This window comes from Anser anser (genome assembly GCF_964211835.1).
Source record: "Anser anser genome assembly, chromosome: Z".
In the NCBI taxonomy this organism is placed as follows: domain Eukaryota; kingdom Metazoa; phylum Chordata; class Aves; order Anseriformes; family Anatidae; genus Anser; species Anser anser.
The window spans coordinates 82,114,124-82,130,189 of NC_139723.1; positions in this window are offsets into that span (position 1 = coordinate 82,114,124).

The window sequence follows — 16,066 nt, forward strand, 5'->3', positions numbered from 1 at the left end:
CTGCAGTGGCTACAAACGTAATTTCCCTCCTCAGTGCTGGGCAGCTCTTACTTGCTTCAGCCTGTGATCAAGTCAGCCTCAGGAGGAAAGAGGTACATGTGTAGGTCACAGAGATCAGAAAAGAAAGAATTTAGGCAGCAAAATCCTGATGCAAAACATCTAAGGAGAAACGATCTGAAATCGCCATGCGGGACTGAACACCGGTGTGTTAACTAGTGGCTCACAAGCTTTACCTATTCCTCTGCTCCTGCTCTGGTTTGACAAGATTGGCATGAGGATGCTCTCAGAACTGTCAAAATAGCACGTTTGATGAGGCCAAGTTCTTTTCAACCCCTATGGCAACGTCATTTTTTCATGCAGTAAGAGCTTGTTACCTGCTCACATAGTCCTGCTTCAAAGCTCCTTGTTCTGTTTCCATTGCTGATTTCTGTATTTTCACAGTTATTCAGCATCAAACCCAGAAAGTCCTGGACTGCTGGACTCTTGAGGCTTCCTTTAGTCTTACACCCCCCCTCCCACCCAGTTCCTAAACTTAGCATTTCCTCTCTGTCACTCTGCTGTATGAGAACAAAAGTGAAGGGAGTGAGATGGTTTAGCTAGATCTAACACACAACAAACATTTCAAGTGAAGGAACAGACAGTAGAAGATCCTCTCCACAGGGCTGTGGAATTCAAATAATGTTGATTTAATAAAGCACATCAGCAACTCAGCAAGATAGTACATAATGAAGCACAGCACTGGCCAAGTGAGATCATATACTGAAGCACAGGCTATGAGAGCGCAGCACAGATGTCACCAGCTCTGCAAGACATTAACATGCATAACACAGGACGTGACAAAATATACATTCATGTGGCAAGGAGTGAAACTGTGCTGTGTGCCAGTGTGAGCATGATGTAATAACTGATTTCTATCTTTTTTCTTTTTTTTTTTTTTTCAAGTCTTCTAGTCTAATGTAATCTGGTGTGACCAGCTCTCATGCCTTGTTTTCAGTGCCTGAGCACCAGAGCTCTGCATGGAAAGTTATGAGACTGCTGGGGTAGCAATAAAGTAAGCGAAGGGTACAAAAAAGTGTGCAAAAGGAGTCATAATTTCTGTGACAGCAAGCAGTTTTGTCCATGATGAAATTAACCCACTATATTCAATGCTGTGTATCTGCACAGAAGCTCTCTGCTGTGCCCCTCTGTATGATAGAAACTGATTTTTCCATTTGGAGGATATCTAGATCATCTAAGCTGAAGAGACTTTGCCAGGAGTTGCAAAGTGCAAAGCCAGGAAAAAAAGGGAGGCAGATTTTTTGCTTGTTTTCATTAAAACTGTTGCTGTTTTACTATCTGAACTGCTTTGCCTGTACTCAACCATTTAATGTATTTGTGCTGTGAGACAGCAAACTCTACAGACTCAGGTTTTGGGGGAAATTCATCCACTGGCGATGAGCTGTGTAAGGTCTGCATGGCTGAGCCACTGAAACAGAAGATATTGTCTGTACAACAAAGATACCTCAATTATGAACTTTCCTCTTTGCTTGATCAGGAAACAGCCCCACAGGCCCAGCGGGATAAGGTCTGGGGAGTTGTATTGTTTCTGACAATAGTGCTGCCATTATGGTACATAAAAGATTTAGACTCTCATTTCTGTCCTCCAGCTTAATTCCATCCTCATTGATCCCACCTATCCTTGTTTTCAAAAAATGGCATAGAATTTTGTACAGGATGCTAGATCCTAATGAGAAGCATTTCTGTGTGGGGTTTTGTTTCCAACCACAAGTTTTCTGCACTTATTTGAGATTTCCTGCTTCATGATAGGAACAAGAAAACCAGGACTGTTATTATGTAAGTAGCAACACCAGCCACACTAAACAGGACCTTCACAAAGCTTTTTACAATCTGAAAGGTTACATGCAAAAAAGGAAAAAGAAGAGGGTTTATTTGATGGCTTAGGAAGTATATGTATATATTTAAAACCCTTTAAAAATAAGGTACTTTTCTATATATCTTCTATATATCTTTCTTTATATATCTTTCTATATATCTTATCTATATATCTTCTATATATAACATCTATATATCTTCTGTTTAATCTTCATATATCTTAGACATACAAAGAAGTTGTGAAGCACCAAATATTATTATGTGAGCAGGAGGGATTAGATCGAGCCTTCATGTCAGCTGAGCATGCCTGCTGGAGCCAATGGCTAAGCTACATGAAGAGCTGCAGCAGGTACCTGGTTGTCTGAGGACTGTAGTGAAGAAGCTGCCTTACAGTAGGCCAAGATTTATGGGAGTGAACTACTGATTTTCAGAGCATGACTGTAATTCAATTTCAAATAATGTGATAAGACAGGCAAAGGCAGAATATTCTCCTAAACTCTCTGATGAGGGGAACAGAAATTCCACCACAGTTACAGAGACTCTAAGGACTTCTCTCATTTGTAATTAACTCCTTCCATATAAACCTAGCCTGACCTTGTCTGTACTGTATTGTCCAGACTTTTCATGTGTCATATGGTATATAGCTTGGCAGCGTAGTTTGTGTCTCAGCGTCGATGAATGTCTGGGGCTTGGGATTTTTTATTGTATTTTTCCCCCTCTATTTTATGATATCAATAATTTTAAAAAGGGTAAGGGTTTGGATGTCAAAACATGTTTTCAAGTCTTTACAAGAGCATTGAAAGTTAGAAAAGTACAGTTATAAGATGGTATAAAAATAATTTAAAAAAATATTAGAATTTATAAACTGAGGTATGAAGACCTTTAAGGTCAGGTGCAGAAAATGTGTTTTGCCCATTTTGCTGATGATTTTCTGCAAACTAACTGTGGTTGCACTTTTAGGTTAAAGGCAAATTAATCACCCCCCAAAATGATGATTTGATTTTTTAAAAATATTTTAATTTTATTTTAATTTAGTTATAGAGAGACTGAGAGCACTTTTTATTGTTGTTTTTGTTTTTGATTAACTGAACCTTATTGAAGACAGATTTTAAAAATTAGTCTAAAACCTACATAATTAAATTAAATTATAAATAATATGTAAACATAGTGCGAAGTAGACGATGACTTTAGCACATAATGATTGTTTTGTACTGAGGACCAAATTCATCCCTTGTAACACCCCTTGGGTGTGCTATTATAATGTGGCTTTGTTGCATTATGCTAGCAACAAAATTCAGCTATGTGCCCAAGCTCAGCTCTAGACCGCGTCTCACGTGAATTAAATTAGCTGAAAGTTTCCAAGTTTGATGCCAAACACATAAACTCACTGCATGCTCTGTTCCTGGCCTTGAAGTTCAAATATTTTAGTTTCCTTTACTAAGACAGCGTTCAGATGACCACTGCTCATGAAGACACAGTTTCTTTGAACATTTGTGTACATGTGTGTTCATGTTTATACATGGTGTGCAGGTACAGTGTGGAAGAATTTGTGGAGGTAGATTTCTAAACTATTGCATTTCCATTTGAACTGATGTTGTGATAAGAAGCTGCCAGAAGCAGTGTTTGCTGCCGTGGCCAGTTTTTAAAATTAAAATATTTTGTTTAAATGAAACGGAGTATGTGCTCATCTGCCTTTCAAAGTGCATTATTTCTGGGACACTGCTGAAATTCTCTTTATACTTGGTGAAAATCACATAAGCTTTCCCCCAAGATCCAGTTAACTTTATTAATGTATGATTTTAAATTCATATTGGTTTGGATCTAGAGATAAAAACAAACAAACAACCAAAACCAAACAACCTGTATAACTGCCCTCCACACACACATACCACAAAAGTTTTAAAGACATAAGCTTGTTTCAGAAGACTGCACAGAATCCTATTGAGAAAAAAAAAAAAAAAAAGGTCAGAAACTCCTACAAATTATACAAAGAGAACTTGAGAAATACTCCAGTGCACCAGTTTTCAAAAGTTCTGCTAAACCCCTGAGACAGAAATTCACAACATAGATGTTAATTTTGTGCATATATTTGTCATCTCCCTAAGGGAAAATATATTAAGAGTTGGACATTTTACTATATATTCACACTGTACATAATAAATAGGCATAGTAATTAGTACATAAATAGGCAAATGTAAGTGCATGAGGGGAGAAAACCCTTCTTAAATAAGAGGTTTTCCCCGTGCCATAGTTTATCCTTGTTTTTCTATTTTTATTTTCCTAATTTTTATTCTCTTTACCTCTGACCTTCAGTGAGCCCTGAGCCATGAAATTTATCCTAGGTTTTTTACATGCAGTGAAAAGTTTGCATATAAAATGTACATCTAGTGCTTCTTGGAAGTGAACAGAAAGTCACTAGCTTAGTAAACATCAAGAATAAGTTTTGGACCTCCCAGATCTGCACAGTAATTTTCAAGGACAGCTAAAGAGCTGGGCAAGTGATGTGAGCACTACAGCAAACCTGAAAGCACATGGCTGAGATCCAGAGCAGGAGACTCATGCTTGCTGTGCAAGTGGTTATAAAAACACTTGGACTTATTTTCTCTTTTATGGCTATTAGTTTGAGCGGTGGTCCTATGCAGTCCTGAGTATCAGCTGAGGCTATACTTTGCCAAATCCTTACATCTTTTCTGGATCTCTTTCCTGCTCACTTCTGTGGCATCCTACACCTGGACTCTGTTACCTCCCTGTTTCATAGCAGTGTACCATGGAGGTCAAATTAATATATCCCGTCTAGAGGAGCACTAACAAGCTTCAAATAATAACAGCTTCATGGTGTTTTCACCAAAACAAAAAAAAGAACATCTTGTGGATTTTAATGTTTTATTTAAGAAGATATAAAGCAGCCTGCAAGAGACATCCAGAGTGCTAGCAAACTCACTGTCTTTATCTGGACAATTTGTTGTCTACAAGTCAGGTCTTGAATTCCCTAAAAAGGATTTATTTTCCGTCCTTTTTCTGTACACATCCTTGAATTGATCAGATGCATAAGCAGCGTTAGGTATGAAATAAGAAACCTGACCTTTGGAATTGTCTCTCCCAACTGATCAGTTTAGCACTGATGTGCCTGGCACATTTTGATAGTGCTGGAAGTAGCACATGGGAATTGCATGTCTGGATGGGAAAATATTTTAGCAAGAGGGAAGTTCTATAGTGAGGGGCAGGGTGTAGGGAGACTTTGGCTGAACAGGGATCTGCAGTTTTTTCAGTTATTTTCCAGCCATCCTGTGGTGTATAAAGTTAGGTTATCATCAGTATTGCATTACCTATGCATTCACTGTGATCACAGTCAAGTAAAAGAATGTCCTATAAATCTGGAAAACAATTAGGATACAATTTATGCAGAGCTTCTCAGCAGCACCAAATTTCCAGAGGACCAGCACATGGTCAGTTCCCACTATCCTGACCCCTCTGAAGGTGGGATCTGAGGCCGTGCATAAAATTCTTGTGTAGAAGATAACTTCTTTTTGATAAGTCTTTGAGTATCTGAAGTTTATTTCAATGATTTAATTAGGTCCTTGGTACCATCAATGTTTCCTGAGCTCTTCTTTTCATGTACGTGTATGCTTTGATGCACACCTGTATTTGAGCATTTTGTTGTAGTTTTTTTCACCAGCTCCACTAAGGAACTGGCTGTCACTAAGAGTTGTGCTCCCCGCTTTCTGCAGCAAAATTGGTTTTCTGTGGCTTCCTCCTCTTCAGGGAGCACAAGCGACAAGTGGCTGTGAGTTTTAAGGATAACCCGAGACTGCCAGCTAAATTCTGCTGCGCGGAAAACAAATCCACCAAATAAGGGATCTGGAAATCAAAAATCTATGTGTGGCTTACAATTCCTGTTGGGTTTTATAGACCTCCCATATACTCTCTGAGATTGTGTTGAGGACCTGATCCCCTCACAAATTCATATTCTCCCTGAATGACCTAGGAAGATGAATACCTGTTTAGCTGCAATCCTTTATAAAGGGCAGGCTGCCCAGAGCTTTCACATTATGTTTCTCTTACCCTGTTTTCTATTTACAGTTATGCATCACTCTTGTTCTTGGGGATTATCTGGACATCCATAGCAGATCAAGAGAGGGCTAAGGGATGCAATCATATATCCTCTGGCTGCAAGGGCCCCACAGGACTTTTGTCATAGTTTGCTGCTCCTCAGGAAGGAGGGTAGAGCTGAATCCCCTCTTGCCATGGTTATGGCCCCCCCTTTCTCTGGATGTACTACGTTCTTTTAGATGCAGATGCAAAATCTTGGGGTTCATGCACAGTCTTTGTGCAGTGATGCAGAGTAATTCATTAGCTTTGGGAATACAGAAAATGGCAGGACCATTGGGATCATCTCCCAGACCAGGAGATTGCTGTGACATTTGCACCACTGCCCCATGACAACAGTGGAGTGGTGTGCCACATGGTCAGAGCACCATGCAGCAGTGGTTCCAGCAGAAAAGGTGGTGACTTGAAAGTCAGGAAAGTTTGCTGCAAAACTGACATTGCCAACCCTTTGATGACTGAAAGATTTTTGCTTAAGTAATGACATCAATCTTAAACAGATCTGACAATAATACTTACCACCAGTGGAGCCTAATGAGTTTTCCGTGGGAAGCTGAGATCGATGGTATGATGTGAAGTGACTTTCCCAGCTCAGCAGCAGAACCAGGAATGGAATTAAAGTCCTCTGAATTGCAGCACATCTTTATTTGGGCTGTTCTAGTGCATCCCTCTCTAAAGTGTTTCACTCCTTCACCTTGATCTATGTATGATCATAGCCCAAAACCAAAAAGTCATGTGAGAAATGTCTGTGGGAATAGCCTGTTCACATTTTGCCAGCCCATTCTGGTATGGTTTATTACCATATGTATACTTTCAGACAGCAAAGAAGGACCTTCTTGCAGTTAAGGTATGTGACACAGATAAAGTCAGATTAAAATTGCACCTCTGCTACCAATCTCTTTTCTGATGCTGGGCATGGTTGTTAATTTATCAGACCTCCTAACAGGGAAAGTGCCTTGCAACCCTGGTGAAAAAAGCTATTTAAAACAACACATACAAACAAATTCTGTCTACTAATGATTTTTTTTCTTATATTGAATTTTATGATCATGTCAGATGTGTAAATATGAGACCCTTTTTCTTTCTCCAGTCAAGTAATTTAGTATTTTTGAAATTGTCCTGCTCTTTCTACCCTAGTGCTTCTTGACATTTTCATTTCCATTGTGTTTCTCAGCTATGAAATGCACCTAGACCCAGAATTTTCTACAAGTCTCAACTTTAGAGAACTTTAGAAATCACATTTCAGTAAAGAATATTTTCTCCAAGCATATCTCACTGGAGTAGTAGCTTACAGCTTGTTACTAGTTTCACATTGTCTATATCTGGGTTCACATTATCTACACATTAAGGATCCGAACCACTTTCTTGTCTTCAGATCTTGTGCATTTACAGAATGCAATTGTTTCAGAAAGTAAACTGGGGGTGGGATAAGAGGGGGTGGGTACTGGACAGGACGGCTGACATTCTTCAACAAGAGTGTGATCTGGACAGGTAGAAGACCAGGATCTTGGGACACTTCACAGTACAGAGGTCTGTATAGATACAGCAGCAGAGATTATACCTAAAATCTTGGCAATGAAGATGTTCTTTTTTTCATTTTTCTTTTATTTTTCTTTTATGTGTTTGTGTGTTTTTTGTTTGTTTGTTTGTTTTGTTTTGTTTTTGTTTCGCTGTTCAGCCCATAAGTACCCAGGGGAAAAAAAAAAAGTGCTTTTGTTTGGAGGCAAGGCTTCCAATGAGAACTAACTAAGTAGCTACCTGCTTAGCACAGCAGACTCTAGGAGGGACTAGAAGATGAGAAAAGCAGCTGACCTCCACTGAGGTCACCACGCCAAGGTGAAAGCAGTTCGTGGCACCCACACTGCAGAGTGGCAGTGGTCCCATCACCTGCCCCTTCTGCTCTGTAGTCCTCCAGAGCATCCTCTTAACTATTTTCATGTGCACCACATTCAGGATACTTCCAGAAGAGGCTGTGGCTATGGTCAATGTTTAATCATTTGGACATCAAAATATGGAAGCTAGGGAAAATCTAGCATCTAAGCCATTAAGTCCCTAAAAGTGAAACAATAGTCACTGAGGACCTGCAAACTCCCCAAGACTGACAGGAAGCATCAGGAAGACACTCCTACAGGAGTCCTACAGGGAGAGTGAAACTATATAGACCAAACTAAGAGAAATGAGTGAAATGAGTCACTACACACTGAGAAACCAGAAAAATGAAGGTGACCTCCAAGTTTTGCTGAAGAAATTGCACATTCAGATAGCATTTTTCCTTCCTTCATCAACTATTCAAAACTGTTTACCAAATGTAAGTTTTCTCTTTTTTTTTTTGTTGTTTTTGTTTTTCTGATAAAACCATGGTGTGAATTTAGCTTGTGAGCAGATGGTTGTAAGTACATAAAATTTAAAATCTGAAATTCAAGATGGTGTGAGCAGACACATAAATCATACGATATGTTTTTCTGATTGGATAAGCAAACCATGACTCTTAAAACCAGAGTTCCATTGCAAATAGCAGCATTTTGTGAAATTCACCTTCTGTTAGTATTTTTTAATAGTTGTCTAAAATTAGCTGTTCCCAGGAACATCCCAGCCAGCAAACTCATTAACTAAAATAACTGCAGAAAACAAACACAGAGTGGGGGCCAACCTAGTCACTGAGAACTTGTTTCAAATTTTAAACAAATATTAGTAGATTGTTTAAAAGCAGTTTCCCCAGGTCTATTGAAAGTTCATATGTGTTAATTAAAATTGTGCAAGAAAAATGTAATGAAATGAAATTGAATGGAAGGAAATTAAATTAAATTAAATTAAAATAAATTAAAATAAAACAAAATAATAAAATAAAATAAAATAAAATAAAATAAAATAAAATAAAATAAAATAAAATAAAAAAATAAAATAAAATAAAATAAATAAAATAAAATAAAATAAAATAAATAAAATAAAATAAATAAAAAAGTAAAACAACCCTCCACCCCCATATCTTCTCAATGTAAGAAAACAGAAGTAAAATAAGCATAACACTGACAAGTTGAGTAAATAAATGTTCTCACACAAAACTCTGCCAACAAAAAACATCTCCAGCTTTGTGCAAATGGCACTGGAAAATCTTGAAGAGTCTGAAGAGTTAATTGAGTTACTATTGTGAACTTCAGGCATTTGTTTGAAATCTTGTACTAAACTTATCTGGTAGGAGAAACAAGACCAAAACCACAGCCAATCCCCTCAGCCCCCGAAGCACCGGAACTGTCACTGATCTCACTGGAACATTTCCATCTGTTTTGGTGTGATCAGAAAATGCATGTTGATTAAAAATACCTTGTTTTACTGGACTGTAGTAGTCTGAATAGAGCTTCCATGAGGATTTTTTTTTTTTTTTTAACATAAAGATTTGTGGTTAAGACAGGGACCGAGATGTAAGAGATCTAGGTGCAGAATCTAGATTTTGATATTTTAGAAATTTGTAAACCAGGGTATCGACAGATTTTTTGTGTTCAGATGATATAAAATTATCATATGCATTATATTTACCTCTGACGTTAAGGGAATAAATCCTGTTTAATATTTTCTAAGGTGTTGTGGTGAAGTAGAACTCAAAACACTGCTATTTATGGAGGCATTTCTTATACTACTCTTTTAGAAGAATTAATTTGCTGTCAGCAAAACACAGCAATACCTTCTGAAAAAGGCATTTCTGTCTCTCTAAAAGTGAACTGAGAAAACTTTTGGAAGACCCCTGAGTCCTTTCAGCAGATCTCCATCTTTCTCCAGGACCTTGCTCTGCTCATATGAAACACATGGATAAAGCAGCTTCTCTCCAGGTTAGAGAAGAGAGAAAAGATCTCAGGACTGATCTTGAAGAAGGTGTATCAGACCTAAAATTAGAGGTTCTTATCTTCAAAGCCACCTCTAGCATACTGATGCATAAGGATTTATAACCCCATCTAAAGTAAAAAATGAAAGTGGTAAGCAATTTCACATGAATTTCAAGTTATGTTAGGCTCTAATAATGTTATTTAATTTCATGTTGTGCATTGTTTTAATGAACCACCCCATGTCATTCTGTCCTGTGACCGTATGCCAGCCTGACAAGAGCAAAGGTCCTTGTTATTTTGTGACCCCAGACAAGATGATAGATTTCCATCTTAACTTTTGCTTCACAACAGGCTGCTGTGCAGTGTAAACTCCTCAGCTGACCCTAACCATTTTCTTGCTTCTAAGTGAAGAAGCAAGTCTTGCAATGATGGCAGATTTTTATAAAAATATTCTTGTTAATGTTTATCGTCGTGGCTCTCTTCCTGTAAAAATTCATCATAGTCTTCCCTTGAGAAATAACCCAAGGAAGTGTGTGTGTGAAAACTCCCTGTAAAGACAGTGGCAGCAAGTAGAAGAACATCATGTTCTGCCCCAGGCCCATCTTCCACTGAGTGATGAGCAGGCAGCACCACTGGGTCCGTTTTTTTTTTTTTTTATGGGAAAGTCATTGGTTCACAATTCAAATATGTGCTGGGCAAACACAGGCCTGCTGCAGCCACAAAAGCAGTCTACTAAACATTTTGTTATGAGTTTGCTTTTTTTTCTTTTTTAAACCAAACATAAACACACTAATATAGCATAACTCTGTAAGCATTTTTGTAACTAATGGCCCAGAAAAATAGCACAACCAGTGCTGGTGGCAGAACACAAGCCTTCTGCTAACTGTGCTGGGCCCCAGTCCTGGCCTTTTGGACTTGTTATCAGCTTGCTACGAGAAATTGTTGTGTGAACCTGAACGTGGTACCAGGTTTTCCTTGTTATTGTGTCGGTTTAAATGTGTGATAGCAGCAAAGGCCTTGAAGGTATGGGCATGGGTCGAAAACAGAGGACCCTGAACTGCAAACAACTCACTGATGGGCAATTATTGATCACTGAAGCAGTGCAATCTCAAGAGCTGTGACGAGACTGCCTTCACTGAAAGAAAAGAAGCAGTAGTTCAGTGAGGGACAACAAAAAAAAAAAAAATCAAACAACAGGAGAAGGCATCTGCTGCAGCCCAGGAACATAACATCCCCCTCCCAGCTCTGGGCAGTACATAGACAACAGCAAAGAGCTCGATGCTGTCTAGAAACCCAAACACCTTATAACAAGACAAGACCTTGGATTTGGTAAGGGGATCCCTTATAAAAGAGCACTTCAGCCTGATCACTTTTATCTCATCAATTAAGATCATCAAGGAGCAAAGTCATCAGCACTAACTGCATGCCATAAGCTCCATAGCACTGTGTACTCATACTTAATTTAGGATTGATTGTTAATCATTAACTGTGTTAAATATGCAGTGATAATAATTGTTAATGAGTAAGAACAAACCATTAAAATAATATGTATTTTTAATGAACATCAATATAGTAAACTGTTGTTTTAAGATTTGAACTGGCTCAGCTGATTGGTCTTCTAAATACTCTTTCATCACAGCAGTCTCCAATTCCCTGATACATGTACACACACACACACACATGTGATGTATATCCTGATATCTCTATGTATGCATATTCAGCTGTAACATGTAAATGTCAAGACTAGAAGTGTTAAACACACCTTACAGAAATATAAGTGAGAACGATAACTATTCCAAGTTATTGCAACATTTTTTAAGTGTAAGCAGTGTAAACTGCTGGGAATGAGAAAGCATAGCCTTTATTTGAGACAAATCTTTTGAATGGTAGATGGACAGCATAAGAATCTGGTCATCATCAATCCCTTCCATGACTAAACAAAACAGACAGGATACAGGAAAACACTGTGTAGTTATGTTTAAGCATCTCAGGTTGTGTCAAGGTAGACTAAATGTTAGCCACATTGCTACTGACTTATCTTTGTTCAGCAGCCCCCATAAATAATAATTGCATTTATATTAAAAATAACCAATTTTTCTGACTTCTCTTCCATGACAAGCCCAACACTCCAGAAGGCACAGGATTTAATTACTCTAAACAATGGTCAGAATAGAGCAAAGCATGAGAATTTTAGTTTGAAAGATTCACTGAAATGTACTTATTTCTAGGTCACATGATCTCCTACCCATAGCATTTGCATGATGTCCTTTAGAAGTCAAATATACTGGAATTAAGTCTTGGGCTTCAGGAGAAATTGTTCTGACTAGCTTTTGTTCACACATTTGGGCCTTAATGAATGAATAATGTTTGTAGAATGAATGCATAATAACAAGATATAGCATTTGTATCACTGAAGTTTAAACTACATACCTACTTGGCTCAATATGTTGAGCTAACCATCTAGACTTCTGTCTAGATTTGCTTTATAATGCGGTTCCCTGAATATATTTCACCTGGCTCATTTGAGATGCTTATTTTAGGAAGAGTTGATCTCTTTCTCTGAAGTCCTAGAAGCTCTCGAGAAAAGTGCCCCTGAAAATTCTGGTTCCCTCCACTGGTGGTAAAACATACCCAAGTGATTTTCTACAAAGCAAATACCAAGATTGTAACCTTCGGTGCAAAAAGGATCTCGTACCAGTGAGCACTATACTTAGCCAATATTCTAACTGAGAAATCAATTGCTTTATCTATACAAAATGCTTGTTTCTTCAAGTGTAAAGAAAAATAAATTAACTTCAAAAGTAAAATGGATGAAGGCCTTTCTTAATGTTTATTTACTTGTTACCTGCTCTCAGAAATCTGAGGCAGGAGACCTTACTTCTGTATCTTAGTTCACTGAATTACAGTTTTTGATACGATGGTCCAAGCAGTTGATTTATTGGTTAAGAAATCTCCAACTTTGAAGTTTAGGGCCAACTGCAAAGACAGATTTATTAGAAATTAAACGATAGGGTTGAAAACATTTTTCTCTTCTTTCCTTTCAGTAGAACCACTTAGTATGAGGTGCACTCCATGTTGCATGCACTCAGTTAATGCCTTCCTTAGTACCCATGGGTTGGAATTCAAGGAGTTAGTCTTCTATTCTGTGGGTACCTTTAGGTTCATGGGAGGTTGGCTGGTGTTACAAACATCAAGTCCAGCGTAAAGCTAGAAGTTATTTAGGGCCACATTCTACTACTGCTGATAGTGCTCTGCCCTGAAGTGAATCAGTGCAAAGTATGGCTAAGGTTCCATTCTTAATAATAAGTGACACCTCCAAACAACCCATATTTCTAAAAAGATGCCATCACCTTAAGAACAATGAACTAAATATTCAACATCTGTTGATGTAAAATGTCATAGCTCTCTAGTCTTAAAAATACTAACTTGCTTTCATGGATAATCTGGTACAAAGGTAGTCACCCAAGAATACATTCTAAGATTAAAGTTTGTATAGTGATATATTTATCTTTATTTCTTTCAGCTCAGAAAAAGCAAAGATCAGCCACAGAAATACTGTTGGTGGTTGTTGTTGTTTCCCCACTCCTCCCCCAAGTAAAGATCTATTTTTCACATCTGAAGAGTGAAATCCTCATTCCACTATAGTCACTGAGGTAAAATTCCCATTGACTTCAGAAAGGCCGTGATTTTACTACTCAATTATCAGTACCTCATGGAAGTGATTCAGTTTTTAGATTTGGCATTGATGTGAGCTGCCAACCACTCTCAGCGTGTTTCATTGCTAACAAAATGAAATCGGTGTGGAAGGTGAATTTTTCAGTTATTGACAATGAGGGAAAGACAAAATGTTAGCTCCACTCCTATGTAAAATCACAGAGCCAACTTTTAATCAAGAAGAATGTTATTTGTATTTGTATGATGAGCAAGATAAACGTGACCTGTAATAAAAGAACATCAGTTTGGGAGATTCTTCAGAATACTGCACATGTGCAATAGGAGCATACATACAGAGGAAGCACAAGCAGGCTCAATTGTATAAGACATATATAAAGGGCTTGGGTGACTCTGGACTACTAATGCTAAGGAGAACAAAGGATCTGTGAGCTGATCTCCACCCATGCTCTAAAACTGATGTCTGAGTCCAGATCATATTAGACACGTTTGTGTTTTACCGGCTATATACCTGCCTTGTGACTAGCTCTCCAGGATATATTGTAGGTCCAGACTATAGCCTCACTGGCATAAATGTTTCTGCCTTTAGCACTGGAATTCTGGTCATTGAAAAGCTTGCAGAAAAACATTAAGCTCTGAACTGGGGAAGGAGTGTAAGCGGAGTTGTCGTCTGTATTTGAGACAAGAAATGCAATGACAAACTTCGTCTAAATGTAGTGAGAAGACTGATGCAGTTTATGTCTAATCACATATTTAGCAACATTTGCAAACAAGATCAGCAATTACACAGCTAAATGAAGCCAATACATGTGCATGGTTATGCCACAGGTGTTATAAGTAAAGAAAAACAAGCTAAGTTTTTTAGATTAATCTGAAGTACAATAAGAAATAAGTTGTAGGAAAGGCACTCTTATCAGAATACCACCAACACAGATAGACAATATGACTATTTGACTGATAGAACAATTTTTTTATAAGTATTACATTGCCACACAGATGTTCCGTTAAATAAATGTTAGTCTTGATGGGTGAACAATAGTCTGATTTTCCTTGAAGTTGAAATGGTCAAACCGAAATTCATAGCTGCAGCAAATGTGTTCCATTTTTCAGAACCCTGGAGATAATCATTTAACGCAGTAGCCATCAGCCCAAAGTGATAAATATAGCAGGCAGACAAAGGTAGATCATTTATATGTAAACACTGGAAATCATGCGAAACTTATTAAAGAAAAAAAAATGTAGAAGCTTTTCCTAGATCTAAGCACCTCTAGGTGAGCTTTACCAAAGCACAGGCAGCTCTGCTTTGAATATATATAGATATACTTTCACTGAAACCTTTTATTAAACTTAAATTGAGAAACACTTGCTCTAATGGGAAAGGTGTTTGGGTTTACAAGAAGCAAAACTTGTTTCAAATAAAGATTCATCCTGTTCTGTCCCTCCTTGAACTTCTCTTTTAGTAGAAAGTTAATTTATGTTAACAAAACAAAAACATAACAAAGTAATAAGAAAAAAGGAAGAAAAATCCTCCAGCCACAATTTTACTTTAGACTAATGTTCACCTGTGCAAAACAGGTCATTTCTTCTCTTCTCGCATCAGAGAACAACCAAGGGCTGACTGATATCCTTAGCAGAGTAACAGCCTTTCAGCTCCAGACTATGCAGACGTTCCACTCCTGAGAGCCCCTGCCCTGGAGGTGCTTGGCTGTCTTGTTTGTTTGATTGTGATCAGACAGGGAGACTGAGCTTTGATAGACAGATACTAATAGATTTGGTCTGTGTTTTTTTTTTTTTTTTTTCTGCCTGTGTTTCTATTTTTCTTTCCCTTCCTTCCTTCCTTCCTTCCTTCCTTCCTTCCTTCCTTCCTTCCTTCCTTCCTTCCTTCCTTCCTTCCTTCCTTCCTTCCTTCCTTCCTCCCTCCCTCCCTCCCTCCCTCCCTCCCACCCTCCCTCCTTTTTTTCTTTCCATCTTACTTTAGAATGTTTATTATATGAAGGATTGTTAAGCACTTGGAAAATTCCAGTATTTATGAGATGGGAAAGCGCACTTCAACTTTTCAATGAATTAGCGAAGACGAAAAGTTGTGATTCAATTGAGGGATACACAACCTTCTGTGATGTCAATAAGCAGAAGTTGATGCCAGATATAGAGAAAATATTTGATTCTTAGAAATTTGTAGCACTGTGTGAGGACCTGAGCTCAGTGCCTTGTTGTGAGACCTGTGAACCTCAGTGGTGTTTGAATGGAAAGGTGAAGAAAGAAGTATGTCAGTCTCTTTTACTATTTTTTTATTTTTTATTTTTACAATTTTAGAAAGAGGTGTCTTAGTGGAAGCCGCTGAAGACTCCAATAGAGAACTAATGCAAACAACTAATATGAACAACGACATCTTCAGTTTACTTATATCGAGAATTTACATTTTGTTTTTTACAGAAAAGTAAATGTTTCTGTGGATAGTATGGAATTTTCAATACAGCAGTGCAAAGCTAATTCTGCAGATGCAGTAAGTGGCTGTCCAGCTGCCTGGGACCTTGATTTTCACTGTGAAAACTGCAGCATGTTAGTATCTTGGGCTGCAGCAGAGGAAGCAGGGACGGAGA